We start from the raw sequence: 13,513 nt of genomic DNA, 5'->3' as shown, positions 1-13,513 counted from the left end.
AATTTAACAACAGTGATCGCTGATGTTTAACCCCTTAAGTGCTGCTGCCAATCTCTGACAGAAGCATTTAAGTGGAGTGATCTTGCTCAGATATTTGTTTGGGCACCCATCAACTCCCCGCGACATGATTGCGGGGAGCTGAAGTGTTGCTATGGCCCGCTGAAGGCCCCCGTCACTGCCATCTTGGTACTCCTGTGAAGAAGTAATACTGAAGAATTGCAATATATAATATACTGGTTCAAGTACCCTATGTGAACTAAAAATAAACTAAAAAGCATAAAATAAAAAAAGTTAAATAAAAATAAAATAAAATGAAATAAAAATTATGTATATATATATATATGTATGTATATATATATATATATATATATATATATATATATATATATATATAAATAAATTTAAATCACCCTCTTTTTCCACAAGTTAAACATGAAAAATAAATAAAATCAGTAACGCTGAATTGAGAAAAGTCTAATCTAATAAAAATATTAAATTATTTATCCCACGTCATAAAGAACAAAAAAAATTGAAGTGCCAAAATAGATTTTTTGATGTATACACGTAGGACAAAAAATTGCAAGAAAAATGGATGAAAATATTATATCTACCCCAAAAGGGCAGCTGGAGGCTCTGCAATATTTGCAATTCGCCACAAAATAAATTGTATGGAAAAATTTGGCGAAAGTGGTGAATTCGAAAGATTCGCTCATCTCTGTTGACTTATGAATGATGTGATGGGTCTTATCCAAATACTTGGTCTCACCTCATTAATCTGCAGTGTCTACTTTTTTTTTGGTCGCTTGAAATGCTCGGAGCCGTAGACGGGGGATTTGTGAACGTAAAGGACGTGGCGATGCAGTAAGAGACGGAGAAGCAGCTGAGGGACAGATACATAGAGACCATACGGGGGAGGAGGCACCATTCAGTGACTGCAATACGTTCTTGCACAAGCTTTGCTTATGGCTTTTGTCTGGCTGTCAATCAGTCACATATTGTCATGCATTGTCACCAGGGAAGCAGCTGGCGCTAGTGGCCCAGCTGGTGGCAGGTGCTGCGTGCTCCTATTAGAAAGGAACACAACCAGTCATCCCAAAAGAGGTGCTCCACCCTGCGGCATCACAGGCACCGAGCAAAGATCAGGAAGTCAGTGCTGAGTGTCATTGTCATGGAGCTGATGCCTCACGGATATTTCAAGGAACATTATACTGAAAAACAATCCACATTATCTGTCTCCCTGGCTGGAGGGAGGCCGCTATGATCGGTGGCTTCATTTCAGAACCCGTTCATTTCATATGACAATGCTGAACACGTAGAGAAAATGATGCCCCGTAGCGTGCAGGTCGCGGGTCCCCTTAATATAATGTACCTTTACATTTTGCACAGAAAACGAGGCATCTAAAGAACATGAATATTATAAGGTGGTGCACATACCAGGAGATCATCCATTTTATTGTGAGCAAATAGGTCAAAATTAAAAACTCTGTGCTGAATATCTTCTGATATATAGTTGGAAAGTGAAAGCGTATCTGTCCTTTCACACAAATCCTATATAAGAAGCTTGGTCTTGCTTCGCTTATTCCACACATTATTTAATTAGGTGGGTGGTTCTTCTTCATCAGCATTCTGTCAGCACTATAAGTGCTGGAACTTCCTTCCCCTCACTTCCAAGCAAGCTTTGCTCCTGCCAGTGTCCAATGATTTGCATGCCCTAAACTGAACTGTCTGTTTTGCTTGTATGCAGTTTGACAGAAAGGAGTGCAGGAGAAGAGAACAAAGACCCACTCACACTTCCTGTAAAGGGACAAGGACCCGCCTCTTCTTCCTGTACAGAGACAAAGACCCACACCAACTTCCAGAGTAGATATAAAGACTCGCCTCGACTTCCTGTTGAGTGACAAGGACCCGCCTCTTCTTCCTGTACAGAGACCAAGACCCATGCCAATTTCCAGGAGAGATAAAAAGACTCGCCTTCATTTCCTGTAGAGAGAGAAAAACTCGTCTCCACTTCCTGTAGAAAGACAAAGACCTGCCTCACTTACTGTAGGGAGACAAAAACCCTCTACTTCCTGTAAAGACACAAAGATCTTCCCCTATTTACTGAAGAAATATAAAGACCCAACTCACTTCTTACAGAAAGACAAAGACCTGCCTCTGCTTCCTGTAAAGAGACAACAATCCCCCTCCTCTTCCTGTAGAAAGACAAAAACCTGCTTCCACTTACTGTAGAGATACAAAAATACTGCCTCCACTTCATATACAAAGACTAAGAGTCAACTCCACTTCCTGTAGAGAAACAAAAACCCGCCTCCACTTCCTGTACAGAGACAAAAACCCACCTCCACTTCCTGTAGAGAGACAAAAACCTGCCTCCACTTCCTGTACAGAGACAAAAACCCACCTCCACTTCCTGTAGAGAGACAAAAACCCGCCCCCACTTCCTGTACAGAGACAAAAACCCACCTCCACTTCCTGTAGAGAGACAAAAACCCACCTCCACTTCCTGTAGAGAGACAAAAACCTGCCTCCACTTCCTGTAGAGAGACAAAAACCCGCCTCCACTTCCTGTACAGAGGCAAAAACCTACCTCCACTTCCTATAGAGAGACAAAAACCCACCTCCACTTCCTGTAGAGAGACAAATAACTGCTTTTTCTTCCTATATAGACTAAGACTCTCCCCCACTTACTGTAGAGAGACATAGACCTGCCCATACTTCCTGTAGAGAGATAAAGACATGACCCTACTTACCATACATAGACAAAGACCCGCCCCCACTTCCTGTAGAGACAGAGATCCACCCCCACTTCCTGTAGAGAGACAGAGATCCACCCCAACTTCCTGTAGAGAGACAGAGTTCCGCTCCCACTTCCTGTAGAGAGACAGAGACCCGCCCCCACTTCCTGTAGAGAGACAGAGACGTGCCCCCACTTCCTGTAGAGAGACAGAGACCTGCCCCCACTTCCTGTAAAGAGACAGAGATCCACCCCCACTTCCTGTAGAGAGACAGAGACCTGCCCCCACTTCCTGTAGAGAGATAGAGATCCACCGCCACTTCCTGTAGAGAGACAGAGACCTGACCCCACTTCCTGTAGAGAGACAGAGATGCTCCCCCACTTCCTGTAGAGAGACAGAGATCAACCCCCACTTCCTGTAGAGAGACAGAGACCTGCCCCCACTTCCTGTAGAGAGATAGAGCTCCACCCCCACTTCCTGTAGAGAGACAGAGATGCGCCCCCACTTCCTCTAATCTGTCTCTGTACATCTGTTGCTAAAGATAGATTACAATTGCAATGGGCAATAACTTAAAGAGGAGACACCCATTGGTCACAACGTTGAATCAATTTATTGGCGGCAAGTAGAGATTTCCTAATTGTTACCCTGTGAACATTAGGGGTAAAGAGGTTACTATATACTGTTTTATCATTGATGGGGTTATTCAAGATTTTTTGAATGTGCAGAAAGCAGGGGATGCGACAAAATAAAAAAATCTATTCTTACTCACCCGGTAAATCTCAGCTCCAGTACAGTGGTCCCACCAGCCACTGCTCTCCCAACCTCCCATAACACTTTTGTGTGTAATTGAAGGTGGGGTCTTGTGTATTATCAGAAATTAGTAATAATAATAATAATTTTTATTTCTATAGCGCCAACATATTCCGCAGCACTTTACATGTTAGAGGGGACTTTTACAGACAATAAAAGACATTACAGAATAACAATAATCACATAAATCAACAGATACCAGGAGAAGAGAGGACCCTGCTCGCAAGCTACAATCTATGAGGAAATGGGGGAGACACGAGAGGTGGATGGTAACAATTGCTTGTAATGTACGGTCAACCATCAATGTAACATGTATGTGAACAAGTACAGACACAGTAGTCTACTAAGTGATGGGGTGTGTAAACGGAAGATATGAGGGACCTGATTTGGAAGGTAGTGTTGTATGGGGAAAAAAAGGTATAGTTAGATAAGTGAGGTGGGGCAATAGGCCAGTCTAAAGAAATACATTTTTAGGGCCCGCTTAACACTGTGGGTATTGGGGACTAAAGAAAGAGTCCTAGGTAGTGCGTTCCAAAGAATTGGCGCAGCATGTGAGAAGTTTTGGAGACGGGAGTGGGAGGTCCGGATTAGGGTAGGGTGGTAGACTGAGACGAGAGAGGAGATGTAGGGGGGTGCTGAAGCGTGGAGCGCTTTGTGGGTAAGGGTGATGAGTTTATATTGAGCTCTGTAGCGGATGGGTAACTAGTGCAATGACTGGCACACGGAGGAGGCATCGGTGTAGCAGTTGGCGAGGAATATGATCCTGGCAGCTGCATTCAGGACAGATTGGAGAGGGGAGAGTTTAGTAAGAGGAAGACCAATTAGTAGTTCAGGCGAGAATGAATCCGAGAGACAGTAAGACGTTTTGCAGAGTCAAAGGTAAGAAAAGGTAGAATTCTAGAAATGTTTTTGAGGTGGAGATTACCCTGAGCGAGCGAGTGATTGGATCTGGGGAGAGAAGGAAAGATCTGAATCAAAGAAATTAATTTTTGTTCAGTTTTGCAAAACCACCGCCTACGTTAGACGAGCCAGGTGATCATTCCTCCTCTACCCCCTTAAGTGTGACCCTTGGGCCAATTTCCTTCTCTTGATTCTTTGCGTCGTGTGGAGATGGAGTTCCTTTCCAAGCTCTCATCTCCCAATATCTAGAAGAATTTGGCCTTACAACGCTAGACTCCTTCTTTTCAGGAGCCCTATAATGGCCGCAGCCTCTATATTATCCATACCCTTGATAGATTATTCTATATACCCTATGGATTCACTGTGTACAAAAAGTTGACATGGATCAAACATCAGGTAACATCTGACCTTCATTAAACAAATGATTCATGACAGTTCTATAAATAATTGCCGCCGATGAGATAATAAACCTGAACGCCTTCAACCTTCCACCGCTTCTGCTGTATTTACAGCTATCACCTCCCAATTTTTAACGTCTGCACACGTCAAATCCCCTGGATCTGAGATGTTTTGACAACCCCTAAGATCAGGGCACAAGAAGATGCTCAGATAACACGTCCCCGATACATGGCTGACCTCCGTGGTCATATAAATATAAATCAACACGCACAGAAGGCTACATGTTATGGGTCACATTATATTAATATCACTTTTTTTTTTTTTTTTTTATTACTGATATTTTTGAAAAAGAGCTGAAGTTATAAAACTACTTAAGAAAATCCTCAGCAATTAAGAAGAGCTTAGGTAAATACCAAATGTTGACTTAGTTGGTGAATTACTCAATGCGCCTGCAACGCGGCCATTCTAGGTATGTTGGAAGCTGCCAAAAATAGCCCCTTTTGCTGGTTAGAATATGGAAAGGGTCTCTTTAAGCATTTATTGGCTTCTGGCTTTCTCTTATTTATTTTTAATTTAAGACTTTTCCTACTGTACATAAACAGCCGTCTCTTATGTGGGATTTTATATGGGCCGGAGTGATAAGTGAGGTATTCTACTGTAAGGGAAAGCAACGTGTGACTCCTGGACTCTAATTACAAGTCCCAGAGTGAACTGCGGGTCCTTGCGGCTTTCAAAAAATTTATTCCATCATGAACTAGTTTTTGACAGCAAGGATTTAGTGTTTTGTAACTGAACAGACCAAGAACGTAAGAGATCCTCTAGACCAAAAATAGGCCTAAGATAAGGCATCTTCTGATAGAGATATGGAAAAATGACTTGGGCAAATATATAAAAAATGAATATATATATATTGTAGGGATTCACTCTCTCAGATAGGCATTAGGTAGCGTTCACACAGGCAATGCGGTTTGGTCCAAACAGGTGCAGATTTATTGCTTTCATAAAATTCCAAGGGATTCAAAACCAAAAACAGCCTCTTCTGGGCACAAAAGTATCACAGCAAATAAACAGTTGATTCAGCAGGCACATAAATGTCAGTTTGGGCTCAACCAAACAGATTACAGTCCTTTTTCTCGGAGAAAACTTCAAGAGGTACGGTCCTAACAATCTTGGTATCCCCTTCAGTGTGAGCTCCAACAGCTCCCAGCACCAAAGAGAAGTATTCAACGCTGGGCACAGTTCACAGAGAACAGGCTGCAGCTTCCAAACGGTTCTCTTCAGCTCCAACACACAGACTGCTCAGCTTTCCTAGCTGACCCAAGCAGTATCCATTCAGAGAGAGACCCTGGCTTGTCTCTCCTCTAGCTACAGCTCACATTTTGGCTGGTCATTCACCAGCTGCAACACATTTGTCTCTGCTCAACATCCAGCAGACTGTCACACCTAGTGACCACAGGCCCTGGTTCGTATTCAAAGCTAGTCAGGTGCATCTAATCAAAGCCTGCAGAGCTAGGATTTTACCCTGTCCTACCAGGATCTGCTAGTATATATATATATATATATATATATATATATATATATATATACATCTAATCAAAGCCTGCAGAGCTAGGATTTTACCCTGTCCTACCAGGATCTGCTAGTATATATATAAATATATATATATATATATATATATACACAGTACAGACCAAAAGTTTGGACACACCTTCTCATTTAAAGACTTTTCTGTATTTTCATGACTTTGAAAATTGTACATTCACACTGAAGGCATCAAAACTATGAATTAACACATGTGGAATTATATACTTAACAAAAAAGTGTGAAACAACTGAAAATATGTCTTATATTCTAGGTTCTTCAAAGTAACCACCTTTTGCTTTGATGACTGCTTTGCACACTCTTAGCTTTAAGAGGTAGTCACCGGAAATGGTTTTCACTTCACAGGGGTCTGACCTGAAGTCGCACCTGGTCCCTCTACTCGGTTCCTCCTTGGTCCACGGAGTCGACTTGCCGCCGTGCGACCTTGGTTGGATCGGGTTGATACTTAGTTACGCCCCTCCAGGCACTCCTCGGTTCATGGTACAGTGGAATCACGCTCACGCCAGTCAGTCCGGGCGCGAGTGTAACACCATTCGATCTGCCGCGACACAAGAGTGGACAGTACAGCGTCTTACCTTCCACCATCCTTGGTTTTCTTTTGATTAGCTGTCCTGGCTGCTAGGCGCTCCATGTGGCATATGCCTTTTGCAGGTTATGTTTATGACCTTGTTATATTCTCTTACGCTGAAAACTCCCCCTGAACGTATACACTCCCCTGATGAGGCCTCGCTATTAAGGCTGAAACGCGTAGGTGGGACTTTGGGGTTCACTTAAATTAGGTCCACTTAAGTACTGCCCTTGTTAGGAGTCAACACATGGGGCACGACAGGGGATATTAGGATAACCATTTTTTTCCCTCGTCCTCCAGTCTTTATGTCTTGCACGTGATATCCTCATCAAAGGATATGGGTGAGACCTCTCCATTTTTTTTACCTGCACTGGTCGTCGTTTTGGGCACTTTATTTGCCTGTTGGGCTTGGTCCAGAACTAATGCATATTAGTGATGTTTGTGTTTCCATACATTTGGTTTTGAGCATGACTCTATTTATTACGATATGTCATTAAAGGGTAAGTTTTATTGGTACTCTCCTCGCTGACTTCACCGATGCAGCAAGTGCCAAAACAGAGTGAAGGAAGATGTGGAAAAGGAAGTCACCAGAGGAGATCGGAGCTGGAGGGAACCAGTGGAGGACAGGTCCAGGGACCAGCAGCTGTGAGACCGGTGAGCGTCGAGGTGAGTTTACCTTTTTTTACCCCAATGTTTATTATGCTCTGCGATTGTGAGAGTTTTACATTGTCGTGACATGTTAGGAGCAGACATCTCTATCCTCCACCATGACATCTGGAAATCGTGTGTCAGTCTGAGGCAGCTGCAGCAGAGCAGGTGATGGTTTTGGAATAGACCAAAGTCAAGCACTGCTGCAAATGTGAACATAGTGACTGTCCCTGTGCATTGTTATATGTTTTCACTGTATGCAGCATGCAGATAGATAGATAGATAGATAGATAGATAGATATGGAGATAGACAGATAGATAGATATGGAGATAGACAGATAGATATGGAGATAGAGAGATAGATAGATAGATAGATAGACAAATATAATCGAAAAATGGCAGTATTCCAAATGTTCAATGAAAAAGTGAAGATGCCTTTATCAATCCATATCTTACCGTATAACAGCAAAGTTTCAGGTCCTAATACGGATTAATAAAATAATCTTCACATTGAACTTTTTGGAATGCTGCAATTTTTTGGTTATATTTACTATAGATCTGATTGAGGCCTGAAAAGGATTTACTTTACACCCATTACTGCTAAGGTTCTGATTCTACATTCTATCTACACCTAGTAACGCAAATAGGCATAAGATGTAGATAGATAGATAGATAGAGGGCCGCTCCTGCCGTGAGGCCAGATTTGCCGCTCCTCAGTTGTGGGATTCAATCTTTCTCCACTCCAGTTGTTAAACTGACAGCCAGCTTTGAGAAAAGATACATCGCTGGCTCACTGCTCTTGACATTCAATTGTATTTGTGTCTTTCAGACTTGAATTTCATTTGTAGATGTGATATGAGTGGTGTGTGGGCACTTCCGGGTCGAGGTGATGTGCAGCAGTGTGAGGTCACCTGATCACACTGCTGATGTCACTGCAGAGGTTATGTTACGGACTGGGTGGTGGAACCACTGTGCCATGGTCCCAGGAGAACCCGGAGGGGCGTGACTAGGGACCTCGCCAAATCCGACTACGGATGTATGGCGGCTTGACGACTCCGTGATCCGAGGAAGAACAAGGAAGGTGGACCAGGTGCTTCTTTGGGACTGACCTTGGGTGGGTGGCAACTGACCCCCAAGGAACAGGCAGGCACAGGCAGTCACGGCTGATAGACAGGCAGGTGGGCACGGCTCATAGACAGGCAGGCAGGCACGGCTGATGGACAGGCAGGCACGGCTGATGGACAGGTACGCAGGTACGGCTGATGGACAGGTAGGCACGGCTGATGGACAGGTACGCAGGTACGGCTGATGGACAGGTAGGCAGGCACGGCTGATAGACAGGCAGGTATATTAAAATACACGCACTGGGACCTGAGAACTAACAAAAGACAGAAAAAATAAATATGTATTTAAAAAAAGATCTATGAAACTTTGGTATTGCTGTTTCCGCACTTACCTGATGAATCATGTTCAGGTAAGGTTTTGGTGATGTATTCATATACTGATGTGGTTCTAGTGCTGTAGTCATGTACTGATGGTGATTCTGGTGCTATATTCATGTACTGAATGTGATTCTAGTCCTATACACATGTAGCCATCCATGATATGTCAACTAACGTGTTACATGGCTATGTTAATAATAAAAAAAATCTTTAAAAATTTGGTACTGCAGTAATCGCACTTACCTGAAGAATCAGGTTCACGTTAGGTTTGGTGCTTTACTCATATACTGATGGTGCTTCTGGTGATGTATTCATGTAATGATTGTGGTTCTGGTGCTGTATTCATGTACTGTATGTGGTTCTGATCCAGTATATATGTAGCCACCTATACCATGTCAGTTAATGTGGTACACAGCTATGTTATTAAGAAAAAAAACATGAAAATTTGATATTGCCGTGATCACACTTACCTGAAGAATCATGTTCAAGGGCAATTTTTACTATACAATAAATACTGTAAAAGCAAAACCCCAAAAAAAACTATGACAGAATTGTGTTTATTCACTGAAGGTTTATGTTACATTGTAGGGAGGGTCGGCATTTCAATTTCAGAATCGGCCTTGATCATAGATGATAGATAGAGAGATAAATAGATGATAGATAGATAGATAGATAGATAGATAGATAGATAGATAGTTGGATATCTAGGGTGTTTAACGTGATGTGATTGAAATGAGGTAATTGTTACTCCTAGCATTATCCTCTTACCCCCGTAGAGCTATCACACGTCACTCCGTTTAGCCCTGAGGGTCGAAAAGTGACACTTTCCCTTTTATTTGGAAAATGTATACGGAAAATGGAGTGTTAATGGTTCACTTCTGTTTGGATAGGTGTGCAAAATTCCGACAACTCCTGGTAATCCAATTAAATGTGGTTTTGCAAATAAACAATATTTTCTGTGAAATATTCTAGTAGCCGATAGATTGAACTCATTACCGAATCTCCGAATTACCGAATTACCTCATGGTGTAAGTCTATATAACTGAGCCCCCCGAAACCATGTGCCAATTATAAACCTGGGGTCCTTCTATGTGGCAATATGATATGATTGCAATATTTGCACCCCCCATACTAGAGTACACTAGTAGGAAGCAGTAGTGGATAGACTGTATATAACTTGCGACTTTGGCTATATTCTGCTCTATGTATAAGGGCCATACTGGTAGCATCCATCCATGATGGACAGCGCAGGGACTTGCTGTGTGTTCTCCGCCTTTCAGCACGAGCAGTAGCCATGTTGTGAAATCCTAGATATGTGCACCCTGTGATCTTATCTCACATTCCTGCTCCATGCGGCACTAATTACAGATCCCAAGATGTGCCGTAGGTGGATTTCGGCCTTAAGTTCCTTGTTTTATTGTTTCATCTTAACGTTTAGGTTTCTTTAACCTCTCTGCCCACTTCAAAGGCTGACCCACAGACGGAGGACACTGGCCATACAGCTGACTTGACCTCTTAGATCTTCTAGTGGATAGCAGGAGGGTCAGTTTTTGAACATTTCTCCGCTTATTGTGACCACAAAGTCATACAAAGCCAGGAGAGAAAAAGTTAGAAGAAACTATCCCTGAAGTTTAATATAAGAAAAACAAATATTCTATAGAGTTTAAATGTATATTTTGTGCAAATAGGTCTTTCTTTTCAGGGTCAACCTAAGGCAACAGTGAGGTCACGTAGACTGCACATCACTATCATTACTGGTCCTGAAGGCTTGAGAACCCCTGATCTCATGTCCAGTGCAGGGCATTGTTTTTTTGGAGCCTAAGAGTATGTTCACACTAAGTTTTTTTTTTGCAGAATTTTCAAAGCAGAAACTCTTTAAAAGCCTCCTAAAAAAACTCAAAAAATCACAGAAACTTGGTGTTTCTGCTCCAAAAACTCCTTGAAAAAAACCCTCAGTGTGCTCATATCCTAAGTCAGTTTTCCCTTACGCGCCCTTCTTCTCGATCGCTGAAGTTTCGCGTAATAGCTGTCACATAGACAATCATTCATTTATTTGTCACCCTTCAGAATAAAGGGGGAGAGCTCATCAATCATCATCATCCTCTGGCACCTACAGAAATATCAGCAGCTCAGACACACTGTCCAGTTGGTTGTTATAAAGATATTCATAAGCAGAGCTGTGTTTTAGCTTTTGATTGTGCTCCCCCTTTCTCAATAGTGCTCTAGGCCGCTGCCTACTTTGCCCACCACTTGTCCAAACCTATGGAAGGGCAGCTGAACTGAATGCATTTTAATATCCTAGTTCATTACTCTTTATTAAGGCTTTACTTCCATTTATCAGGCCACCCTGTGTTTTTTTACCCGCAGGGTGGTACAGAAACATTAGCTGGAGCTGGTGCTAGAACCGATCCCATACATTTCTCTAGGATCGTCCCGGTCATCCGATACATCAGTTAGGTTTATGCCACTTTAGTACCCCATTATCGCCTGCACCTATGAAAACACAAGAAACCCTTAAAGGGGTTGTCCACATCGTTTCATTTTTCCTGCAAATTAAACTTTCATGTAGCCATTAGTCATAAATCAGCTGAGAAGAGACAAAGACTGATAAAAGAATTACAGACTCCCCTAGACTGTCATAGCGGGCTGACTGACAGCTTCTCAGTTAACTCATTCTGCAGCCAGCAATAGACAGTGCAACACAGGGGCTAAAAGAGGCAAAAAGAGTAATATTTTTAATAAAACCCTATTGCAAAAATGATTTTAAGCAACAATTTCATGCATTTAATTGAAATAATTTTCCCCAAAGGTGGACTGACTCACTATTACTATACTAATCCATATTAATGAGGATTATATTGTTAACTTTAAATGTCCATTAAGAGTGCAGAGGCATCACTTGTAGTTTTTGTGAGTCCAATGAAAAATTGGTAATAGGTAGAGATGAGTGGATCTTTTGAAATTCTAATTCGATGGATTCGCCAAATTTCCCCCAAAATTAGATTTTCTATGAATAAATTCATGTCAATCTGAATACTCAAAAGAGCTTACACTCTACAGGAGAGAGCGAACCCCGCTGACCATAAGAGCTTACACTCTACAGGAGAGAGCGAACCCTGCTGACCATAAGAGCTTACAGTCTACAGGAGAGAGAGGACCCCGCTGACCATAAGAGCTTACACTCTACAGGAGAGAGAGAGAGAAAACCCTGCTGACCATAAGAGCTTACACTCTACAGGAGAGAGAGAGAGGACCCCGCTGACCATAAGAGCTTACACTCTACAGGAGAGAGAGAACCTTGCAAATCATAACAGCTTACACTCTACAGGAGAGAGAGAGGACCACGCTGACCATAAGAGCTGACACTCTACAGGAGAGAGAGAGAGGACCCCGCTGAACATAAGAGCTTACACTCTACAGCAGAGAGAGAGAGGACCCCGCTGACCATAACAGCTTACACTCTACAGGAGAGATATGAGCCCGCTGACCATAAGAGCTTACACTCTACAGGAGAGAGGACCCTGCTAACCATAAGAGCTTACACTCTACAGCAGAGAGAGGACCCCGCTGACCATAAGAGCTTACACTCTACAGGAGAGAGAGGACCCCACTGACCATAAGAGCTAACACTCTACAGGAGAGAGAGAAAACCCTGCTGACCATAAGAGCTTACACTCATCAGGAAAGATATGACCCCGCTGACCATAAGAGTTTACACTCTACAGGAGAGAGAGAGAGGACCCCACTGAGCATAAGAGCTTACACTCTACAGGAGAGAGAGAAAACCCCGCTGACCATAAGAGCTTACACTCTACAGGAGAGAGAGAAAACCCAGCTGACCATAAGAGCTTACACTCTACAGGAGAGATATGACCCCGCTGACCATAAGAGTTTACACTCTACAGGAGAGAGAGAGAGGACCCCGCTGAGCATAAGAGCTTACACTCTACAGGAGAGAGAGAAAACCCCGCTGACCATAAGAGCTTACACTCTACAGGAGAGATATGACCCCGCTGACCATAAGAGTTTACACTCTACAGGAGAGAGAGAGAGGACCCCGCTGAGCATAAGAGCTTACACTCTACAGGAGAGAGAGAAAACCCCGCTGACCATAAGAGCTTACACTCTACAGGAGAGAGAGAGAGGACCCCGCTGACCATAAGAGCTTACACTCTACAGGAGAGAGCGAACCCTGCTGACCATAAGAGCTTACACTCTACAGGAGAGACAGAAAACCACGCTGACCATAAGAGCTTACACTCTACAGGAGAGAGAGAAAACCCCGCTGACCATAAGAGCTTACACTCTACAGGAGAGAGGACCCTGCTAACCATAAGAGCTTACACTCTACAGGAGAGAGAGAAAACTCCTCTGACCATAAGAGCTTACACTCTACAGGAGAGAGAGAA

Source organism: Phyllobates terribilis, unplaced genomic scaffold, assembly GCF_046119375.1.
Source record: "Phyllobates terribilis strain yellow unplaced genomic scaffold, ASM4611937v1 Scaffold_7__3_contigs__length_470593459, whole genome shotgun sequence".
In the NCBI taxonomy this organism is placed as follows: Eukaryota; Metazoa; Chordata; class Amphibia; order Anura; family Dendrobatidae; genus Phyllobates; species Phyllobates terribilis.
The sequence above is the reverse complement of the archived record's forward strand: the minus strand, read 5'-3'. Positions refer to the sequence as shown.